The sequence below is a fragment of the Micropterus dolomieu genome, linkage group LG22 (assembly GCF_021292245.1).
Source record: "Micropterus dolomieu isolate WLL.071019.BEF.003 ecotype Adirondacks linkage group LG22, ASM2129224v1, whole genome shotgun sequence".
In the NCBI taxonomy this organism is placed as follows: Eukaryota; Metazoa; Chordata; class Actinopteri; order Centrarchiformes; family Centrarchidae; genus Micropterus; species Micropterus dolomieu.
The window spans coordinates 20,330,440-20,341,721 of record NC_060171.1 but is presented as its reverse complement, the minus strand read 5'-3'; the positions used below and the strand labels follow the sequence as shown (position 1 = coordinate 20,341,721).

General features: G+C 41.7%; 1 protein-coding gene across 1 annotated transcript in view; it reads left to right on the top strand.

Moving 5' to 3' along the window:
* Positions 1 to 11,282, top strand: part of LOC123961427 (zona pellucida sperm-binding protein 3-like) — a gene marked incomplete in the record, with an annotated part of 791,580 nt that overhangs the window by 356,531 nt on the left and 423,767 nt on the right.

Below are 11,282 nucleotides of genomic sequence, written 5' to 3'. Positions count from 1 at the left end.
TTGGAACAGTTTTTCTATTGTGTGTTATATTGCAAGTTTTCTACTATGTTGTTGAGATGGATCTTTTGTTAATTTTAGGCTTGACTGAATAAGTGTAGACTGCAGTCAGTTACTGCAATCGATTAGCCGATCCACAGAAAATTATTCAGCAACTACTTTTATTATCGATTAATTGTTAGAGTAAGTTTTAAAGCAAAATTGCAAATCATTGTTTGGTTTAGCTTTTCATATGTGAGTATTTGCTGGTTTTCTGAGTTTTCCTTGATATCAAGCTGATTACGTTTTGCAAATTAATCTATTTGAATACATCAACTTAAGCTGTGATTGGCATGTTTTTTGTTTTTTGATAATTTATGATCTAAATGATTAATTGGATTAACAAAAAATGAATCAGCCTTTTAATCAATTATTAAAAGATTTGTAAAATAACTGTTTGGTGTCATGAGGCAGATTGGTGGGGTTTCTGTGCTTGTGGTTGATCTCTCCTTTGCTGTGGAGCTTCTGCTGCTTCCAATTAGTCAAACAGCCTGGACATCTATTGTCTTCAAGGCAACTGTGTGAGATCCAAGAGAGTGCGCCCAGTGTCAGTGTGGAGGCAGGTGTGAGGTTACCTGAGAAAGGTGCTTAAACATGCCTGATGGCAGGATGACAGAACGACACAGAAAAGAGAAAGGAAGGTGGGGGGGGGTCAGTGATAAAGCAGAGTGAAGAAGTGACAACGACAAGACGAGGAGGAAAGAAAAGGAGTGTAAACTGGGACTTTTCTCATTTAAGCAGTAAAGGAATATGGCATGAATGATAATGTTTGAAACAGAACTGTGTCTTTAAGCTAACACCTAACCGTGATCTCTGACCTTTAAGTTGCCCAGGCCAGACTGTGCTTAATGATTTAAAACCCTGCTGTGGCAAAAGGGGAACGGGGGAGAGGAATGAGAGAGGAGCAGGGAAGGAGGGATTGATGGGGGGAATTAGAGGGCGGAGGGCAGATTAAACAGTGTTCCTTGCCTTGTTAATCTTTCATGCTGGTTTTGAATTATACGTTTACTTTTATAAAGGATTGAATCAGAATGATGATGTGGTGCTTTGTCATTGTTTGTATATTTGTGTGTTTTCAATCTGCGCGTGCATGTGAATGAGAGAGGAGGAAGACGAAAATCTCTCCAGGAAGCAACAACCCCTCCCCTTCCTCCACTCTCGCATTTATCCTATTTTTTTCAGTTTCCTAGGTCTCGCTTAATGTCTGTGTAGTGTGTGTACTTTTGAACGTGTGTGTGCATGAGTGTGTTTGTGTGCATGTGTGTAAATGGGTTTTTGCCATAGCTGGCACCTTCATATGTCTATGTGTGTGTGTGCTTGTGTGCACCTGTCTGTTCTGTTTGTGTTTATATATATATATATATATATATATATATATGTGTGTGTGTGTGTATGTGTGTGTATGTGTGTGTGTGTGTGTGTGTGTGCGCTCTCGTCATTCACACACTGGAAGATGCCCCAGCCCCCTCCTGGTCCTAACTGCCGTTGCTGTGGAGACAGTGTCAGCCACACGCTCGCTCCTCAGTGATCATTTGACAATGTAGGGGGTGAGGGGTAAAGGATGTGTGTGTCTGTGTGTGTGTGTGTGTGTGTGTGTGTGTGTGTGTGTGCGATGTGGAGCAATTACTGTGTGATTAGTCAGGGCAGAAAGAGTGGAGCAGAGTAAGGATGAGACAGGAATGGAGATTAGAGGCAACAATAGAAAATCAGGTTAATGATACATATTATCTACATGACAATCTTTCATAAAACCATCAACGAGAAAGAAAAAAGAAAGTGTGAGATAGGAGACATGACAGAAAGAGAGAATGTGTGTGTGTGTGTGTGTGTGTTTGTGCATGCGCACGCTACATTCACGCGTTGTTACCCAGAGCACACCATGACCTTAACATGGTATCATAAGGAAAAGAAAGTGGCATTTTGATATCTCCCACTCTGTGCACCCCCTGGTGAAATGCGCCACACACATTACAGCAGTTTACTGCTTTCCCCCAGTGTCTTGTCAGATGATCGCAAATCCAAATAGTATTTATTATTTTTTTTTATCTGAACGTATTCCCAGGAGAAGGGGCATCAAGGCTGCTGGGACTTTGCAAGCCATGAAATAAACAAAACCTTCTTCTTTTACTATGTTTAAAAAATAAGGCAAGTAATATTCTATGCTTTTCTTGTTCTCAACAAAAGCCACAAAAAAAACATTGCATCAGTCTGTCTATCAATACTCTCAATTCCACTTCTTTACCCTGTCTCTGGAACTTGGCCGTCCACCCATTTGTTGCAACTGAAGACATAAATCTTTAAAAATGGGTCACAATTATATACTTTCTTGTTTAAAAAGTATTTACCAAACCAGCTGTGCACTGTAGTTACCGTGTTTTATGTTTTATTGCTTATTCTGTTGAAGGTGCTGTTGTTCTTAGAGTTTTTTAAAAAATGTTTAACTCTTTAAATATTCCTCTTGTTGGTTTTACCCTGTAAAGCAGCTTCTTGGCCTGGTTTTGGAATAGGTGGAATAGGTATTTGGAATAGGTTTAGGTGCAATATAAAAACAGCTTATTATTAAAATTTTATGTTTATTTTTGGGGACTGTTTTTGTATGTAGGATTCACTGCAGTGTTTATCACGATGAACGAACATGTCACCCACAGTGAAGCTCATTACACAAAGGAATAAGCTACTGTATCAAGCTTTAACTACACAGACAATGCATGCTTATAAGATCAATAATTTGTTGGTTTTGGTTTTGGTTTCATAGGATTGTTGACAATAAGAAAAATGTAGAATATCACCTTTAATATTTTAAGATCTCACAGTATCACCAGGTCAAACCTGGCTTATATGTCACTAGCATGAGGAATAGACACACACTCAGTGACATTTGTGTTTCTGTTCATGTATGCATTCACACACGGGCACACATTTCGAAAGCCGTGTTGTTGACGTGTGTATTAGCCTGCCATATTTATTGGCTGCTGTGGCATTTTCAGGAGTTGGGTAGCTCTGTTCGACTTGACCTCTGCATTGATTTCCATGATATGTGTTAGAGCTACAAGGACACCGTGGCTTGTGATTTATGGCAGATGTCACATGAACGTACACACAAATAGTAGGCTACAACACACACACACACACTTCTCACTCAGTCTCAGACTACCGTACTGTGCGCGCGATATTTGATAACTTCACTCTAAATATTTTCCCTGCTTTGCACAGCAGCAGCAGCAGTTCTGCAAATACAAATAAATACTAATTTGTCAGATTGCAGTAGACTGATGACTTCAACAGACTTGCTTGTGAACGTTGTGGTGGTGAGAGACGCTGTCCCTCCATCCAGGGAGCTGCTGAAGTTTCATTGAACAAAAGGGAGGAAGACAAAATAGAGAGAATAATTAACAACAAACATTTTTTTTAAATACCAAACTACACATAGACTAAAACGAGCCCGGAAAGCCTGATAGAGATGTGTGGATCAGTATCACTTAATGTAACCCTCTTACTTCCCAATTTCTTTCTTTTTCTTCTGCTTCCGTCTTATTTCTTAGTTCCTTGTTTTTTTTTTGATTTTGCCTTGGTTAAGATGCTGAGTGGGCTCTGCCTTGTACTGTGCTGTGGTGGAGCCTAAATTCAAGCTCTGCTTTTGAGTCTTTAAGTAGGACATCTTTAAGGAGGTGTCATGTGTATATATGTTTTTAGTGGGTGGAGAAGCTGCTGGCACTCATGTGTGTGTCTGTTTGGCCGTTTTTCTATTCCGTAGATATATGGAGACAGTCTTTTGTGTATTCATGCAGGAGGCTGAGATGGGTGCTGCCTCAAAGGAAGCTGCTGTCAGGCTCTCTTGCACAGTTAATTGTGTATGTGTGTGTGTGTGTGTGTGTGTCTGCATCTTTAACTGTGTGCATGTTTGCGCTCACTAGCGTGTGCCGATGAAGACAGGGTCGCGGTGCTCCACCTCAAGGGCGCTGTTATTAATGAGATGAATAAAAGACCATGACAACAGCTTGATAACACAGAGGAGATAAAAACCTCTCACACACATGCACACGAACATCATGAGGGAGCTGGGCGACTTTCCCTTGCCAAGAAGAAAAACCAAGAATAAAAGTGCAAAACAACCATAATCTATTTTTTATGTTTCATATCCTCCAGAGACAGTGAAAATAAACCAGAAGACGGGGTGTAAAAGAAAAAGAATGAATAAACCAACGTGTTTGGTAATGCCTCAACTAGAAAACAAACAAGTGAGCAAGTTAGCAAGCCACTCTAATTGGTCAAAGATCTGGTGTCACTAATGAGCTCTTAATTAACAGAAGATTCACTTAAAGCACATGTACACCCAGCAACAGCAACACACACACACAAACACACACACACCAAACATGCCTGCTCTGTGATGTTTACATTCATTTGGAACAAGCAAAAACCTTTGATGTGAGATCTCACATGCAAGCACACACACACACACACACAAAGCGCACACACGCAGCCTGCCTGCTCACTGAGCTGGGGAGATCGGGATAAATGCCAGCAGATTTTGACCTGAGGTGATAACGACAACTCCTGGAAGCTCACACACGTACACGCACACATGCACATGCTCAAAGTACACAATAACACGCAGAGTAAAACTGTAACAAGCAGTGTATGGTGTATGATAACGAGCAGATGGCAAGGGGATTAGCAAAATGAAAATACAGAAGCTAAAATTTTCCGGCTTTAATATCTTTTACAGGGAGGTGGACTCCTTAACACAAACACACACACACACACACACACACACACACACACACACACACACAGGCACATATACATCAACAGGGGTGTGGTAAACAGGGAGGGAGAGAGAGAGACAGAGAGAGAGAAGTATTCTGATACTTGGTCTGGCACCATCTGCATGTTCATGGACCACGTCAAAACATAATTGATTGAATGTGTCATTGTGTACGTGTGTGAGTGTGTGTGTATGGAGGGGCCTCTACAGAGAGCAGGTTAACAGCAGTTAGGTGGCAGTTGCTGTCAGACAGGGCATGTATGCTTCATAATGCAGATGTGCGTTTGCACATGCCTTGCTTGTGTGGTGCCGCAGTGCTACAGCTGGGAGGGATGTGATACTCTCTCCCTGTCTCTTACACACACACACTCATGCATCCATGCATACACAGACACATGCAACCAATGATGCCGCTTCACTGAAGAGCCTGTTGATTATGGGCATGGCTCAGTCTGCCACCTGGCCACACCATGTTAGCAGGTGAACTTGCACATGTGACTAGACAAACATACATGAACCCCCCCCCCAGGAAGACCTCTCTTCTCTGTGTGTCTAATTCTGTCTCAGTCTTTCTAATGTTATTTGTTAATGCTTTAAAACAAAATTCCATTCGCTTTGTATCTCGGTGAACAGGCCTTTTAATTCAGATAAAATTCACTTCTCTTTCTACCCCAATCCCAGAAAGCATATTACAGCATACAGCTTATGCAGGTACATCTGCAGACAGACTGGTGTCTGACATTTAGATGTTTTGTGGATAGCAAGTGGCAAAAAGTGACAAAAACATACAATTAACAATTCAGTGAGCTGTTAAATATGTTCCCACATTCTGTTACACACATGTGTAACTCTTTGACACACACACACACACACACATGCCCACACGTCCACAGCGTACAAACACACTTACGGTTATGGGGCACGTGTTTGCTCATGTGTGATCTCCCGCCACCTTGTTCCGCTTCTGACTGTATTTGCATAATCTGCATAATGATGCCGGCTTTAATTGCCCACGGCCAGGTAAGGGATCATGTGGTTAAGTGGGAGATCATAATTATGTAAATAATTGGCCTGACCACAGCAAGCTGCTACTCTGCCACCCATCTGGAGAGAGAGAGAGAGAGAGAGAAAGAGAGAGAGAGTGTAGGAGGAGACACATTATGAGAGAGAGAGAGAACACACATGATGAAGGATAAGAGGGACTGAGGGATGAACAAATAAGGACAGTTTGAGGGGAAGGTGGAGGAAAAAACAAATGGGAGGAGGGATGGCTGAGCAGGGAAGTAGGAGGAGAATTAGAAAAAAAAGGAAACGTTAAGAGCACTAAGGATGAAATATGTATGTCTGCATTTGTAATTTGTTGAGGAGTTCACACACAAGTTCCTGATCTCTTTTGTTTGAATGTAATCCTTGATTTAGTTCCCGCTTTTGTAGTTTTATCCCCATGAGAAAGTTGCCTCTTCAGCTCTAGAAAACCAAAAACACCCTCATACAAAGGAATTTAAAAAATCAAGACAGAGAAAAAAACACACGGCTCAGGGCTCAACTTAAAGGATAAAGCTGGCAATATTCAATATTTTTCTTTTGTCAATAAAATACATGAAAAGACCAAAACCCATTGCCCCTGAACGCTTTATTGAGCTTATTCGTCCACAGAACTCCATGTTGTCCAAGAACACATCAATGAGCCTAATATGTTCCCTACTGAACACGAGCATTATATGTTTTTTAAGTTGATCCCACATACACCAACCTGCTGCCTCACTAGAGCAAAACAATTGTATTAGTTAATATTAGTTTTATAGACAATTTACTCCTGTTTTAGTAACAATTACTGAAAAAACAACAACTCTATGTTAGTGACCAATTTTTAAAGCGTCACAGACAGGCTGGAGAAGTCGTGCAGCACTGAGAGAAAGACTAATATGTGTTCCTTATTGTTGACAAGGAACACTTAATGCCAGCCTTGTGCTAGGGGCAGTGAATGTTAGAGAAGGGGAAGGTTGCCAGTTTGATTCCTGGACTCCATCACCTCTCTGTGGCAATCAGAACAGACTGGGGTTGTACTCAGCTCTGAACGTGTGTCAAGACTCAAATCATGTGATCACATCCTCGACATACATTATAGTGTAGAGAAACAGAATTACAGTCACACTGTATGTACAGTATCTAAAATATCCAGAAAAAAAATCAAATACACATGCAGTTCAGAAGAACATGTAGGGAGGCAACAATATAAATAGTACATAAATAAGAAAAATGACCAAAAATATACACGCTCATCCAAAAACATATAATTTCGACAAATACAAAATTAACAACGGCTGAACAAACTCCAGGAGGCTGAAAGAACATAATATTGCTTTAATATAAATGTGAGGACCTTAAATTGACAACATATACTTTCTAACCTTAAAATGAACCTCTCCTGTAACCTTAAATCATAGCAAAATGTTCCCTTCAAAACATCAGATCCTGTGAAATTTCTTCTTTTTTTTCATGAGATTGGAGGTATAGTATCTACAGTGGAAGAAGAAGTATAGTGGTATAGAAACACACACATGCACACGCACGCCTGCCACTGTATCCGCTGCACAGATGGTAAAGGCAGCAGCCCCTTCACACAGACAAAGGGAAGGTAATTCTCTCTGCAGGACGTGAACAGAGCTGGAGCTGGAAAAGAGCAGCACACATTGACACTCCCCTCCCTGTTTCCTCGTCTCAGCCCCAGGCCAACAAACATCACAGGGGTAAACTCACAGTATGTTTGTGTGTGCACGAAATGTGTGTGTGTGTGTGTGTGTCTGTGTGTGTGCGCCCTGCTGAAATAGGCTTGAGGAGGAGAGACAGGAAAAATAAGAGAAGAGAGGAGAAAATGAGAGAGATAAAATGAAAAAGAGGGAGAGTGTAGAGAGGGAGGAGGTAATAAACAGGATTAGTGCTTATCTTTACTGCACTGTGTGTGTGTGTGTGTGTGTGTGTGTGTGTGTGTATGGGTTTGTGTGTTTTTTGCCTGAGGACAGTGCGACTGACTCCAGCATTACCTTTGCCAATGTGTCTCCATCCCCAGGTATCTCTTCTCTCTGGACTCCCCCTGCTTTGTGTGTGCTGGTACACAATGTACTGTGTGTGTGTGTGTGTGTGTGTGTGTGTGTGTGTGTGTGTGTGCATGCACGCGCCTATATTAAAACCAAAGTTACTCTGGCCATAGTCTGTGTACTTTGAGGGTGTGGGTTTATGTGTGTGTGCAGAGGTGACAGTAAATACATGTACAGCACTGTTTAGTAGTGATTCTGTTGTGTATGCGTGTGTGCGCATGCTTTTTTGCATGGTAATTGTAAACACACAACTGTACAGTGTGTGTGTGTGTCTGTGCATCTGCCTGAGGATAAAGAGTGTACTCACCTCCTTGTTGCCTCTGCAGTTTGTCTTCACTGTCTGAATTGCCAATAAATCTTGCTACAGAGTGTGTCTATGTACATATACATGCATTTGAGTGTGTGTTTGTGTGAACGCTCAGAAGGTGGGTTTGGTTGCCATTATAATGCTTGTCCAGCCACGTAGCGCCATTGTATGTGACAGTGTTTCTGCTTGTAATCTCCTACCTGACCAGAGCTAACAGGGTGCTACAGCGTCTCACTTTCACTGGATGGGGAAGGAGGAATACATTTAAATAATCAGCGGTTTGGGTTCATGGCTGATATTATGCCTCGCTGCTTTTGTAAATGAGCATCTGTGTGCGCGTGCGGATAGTGTGTGTATGTGTGTGTTTATGTGCATCTGCAATCTGTTTTTAAAGACATCTGTGGATGTCTTGGTGGATTGTTCTTGTAGCAGTATCCCCAGCATTGTACTCTTTCTCACCAGAGATGAATAGACCAAAGAGAGCAACAAAGCAGGAGACAAACTGTGCATGTGCTTGAGTGTTTGTGTGTAGCTGCGTCTGCATATAAATGTGTGCATGCTTGCGTGTGTGATGGATAGAGGGCTTTATGAGAGAGGAATAGGCTAATGACCAGGTCTCCAGAGGCAGTAAGATTCCTGGAGCTATTACTACTGGAGTTCATAATGGCCTCTGTGCTTGGCCTCTTTTACACGCTGCTTAATGGGGGATCCTACAGTCCACCGCCAAGTATAACCCACGAGGAGAACACACCTACCACTGTGCGCTTTGACCCCAACACTGCACACAAACACACACACACACAAAAAAGGTTTATCTTCTCTCTCATGCACCTGCAGTAATACACACACAAGCTCATGTGTACATTTTACAGTTTATCTTACTCACAAATACACACACACACACACACACACACACTATACAACCTGTATAGGTCACAAAGGATGGAGGTGAGACACCCACCTCAGAGAAAACTGAGAGTGTCTGCCTGCAGTGCACAGCCAAACCATAAATCATGTCAGGCTACACTAGTCTCCGCAGACACACAGACACACAATTTTTGTTCACTCCCCCTCTTTTCTCTTGTGTAGGTTTGAGTACAAGAGAGAGGGATTTGGGGATTATAGGGGAGCCTCACTTTTCTCCTTTCTTTTCCGTTGCTTCCTTCAGTACTTGTTGTTTCCACAGAGAGAAAAGTAGGGAAGTAGGGGGCCGCTAATCTGTGTGCATGTGTGTACAAATGTCTATTTGGCTGTATGCGTGCCAGTTTGTGTTTATGCATGCACGTGTGTGTGTGTGTGTGTGTGTGTGTGTGTCTTTCATCACTGAATGGATCTCAGGGAAAGACTTGAAGGAGACAGTCTATTCATTGAGGGAAACATCAAGGCTGTTTGGTATTACTGTGTGTCTGGCATCTTAGAAATGCGAGAGCAAAAAGAGAGGGAAGAGAGGAAAGAGAAGGGGAAGAACTAAAAAGTGAGAAGGAGAAGGAGGATGGACAAGGTAGAAATCTGCACTCGGAAGCGCAAATCGATGCGAAACAGCTGTTAAATAGCTGCAAAGTGGAGCAGCTGCTTGGGAGATGAGGAGAGAGGGATGGGGAGATGAAGGGATGAACGATCAAGAGAGAGAGAGAGACAGACAGGGAGGCCCAGGGGACATGTTGAAATATTAGACTAAATGAAGCAGGCTTATTAAGCTTATGTCAAATGACGACAAATAAATGATAACAAACATGCTTATAACTTCATACTTCTTTGTGACTTTAGTAAATAAAATCAGTAAATACATTATTTTCTCCTTACATAGCACATATGTGTGTATTACAATGAGTTCATGTTTTTAACAGTAATTAAATTAAAGGAAAAAACAATAACAGCTAAAAATACAATAATTTTACAATAATACCTTGTTTTCTTGTCAAATTATTATTTTATTGTACAAGGTTGTTTATCATTTTACAACACAGGGGTTCTATAATGAGATTAAGTATTAGGTTATTTATTAAGTATTATATTAACTGAAATATATTTAATTAAGGACTTAAGTTACAGTTTTAGCCTAAAAGCAGCACTACCTAATATTTCTATATTTTCAATGGATCATTGTGTCTGAATCAGAAAAGTGTCATTTGTGGTGCTGAAACCACAGAGAATTATCACACGACTGCCGTTCCCCTCAGCTCGACGATCCGTTTTCCATCTATCTTTCAGCTCATTGTTTTGGTTTTACATTTGGCAGCATTGCATTTTGGGTTTCACCACTCTCATTGGTGTGGTTTCCAGCTGCAGCAGGCAGCGGTTTCAAGTGAAGAAACTTTGATAAATCCATTGCTACCTGCTCAGCACCGAACGTCAGACATGACAAAGTAGCTGTTGAACATAGTGGGGCATTTATCTGCTAGAGAACCAGATTTTGTTTTCATGAGATGGTGGAGACCAAAACAGAGCTGTCTAATGGCAACATGTATACTGCTGCTGGGTATTTACACTGTGGTATTGCTACTTTTGTTCACATATGTTTCCACTGATGATGATAACAGTAGTAGGCTATTAGTAATAGTAGTAGAAGCAGTAGAGTAGTGGGCTATGGTCAGCAGCGGATCAATACCAGGAGTATTATTATGATCAGTTAAATTAGCCTGCCAGTAGTCCTCAGTGCTGTGTGAGTGTACAACAACAGGAGGAGATGACTAGAACAGATCTGATTATCTCCAGTGGACAGTAAACCTGTCCAGGCTGTGAGGTATCAGCAGTCTGGGGCCACATCTTACTTCTCTCCATCCCTCTATCTCTCCAGGGAGCTTCAGTGGAGCAGGTGCTTGCCCTCCTCCTCCTCCTCCTCCTCTCTTATACGCCGCCTTTCTCTCTCTCTATCTCTCTCTCCCTCCCTCCCTGAGGACAGTCAACGTGTTGTCCTTCCCACATCACCACATCGGTGTGTGTTGTAGAGATATCAGGGAGATCACATAGTATATCGCTGCACACGTATTTTATAGGCCTACTAAAGATGCGCAAAGCCGTGGATTCTCTTTTTTTGTTGAGGCGGTAAGTTATGTGTTTTCTGTTGTTTTGG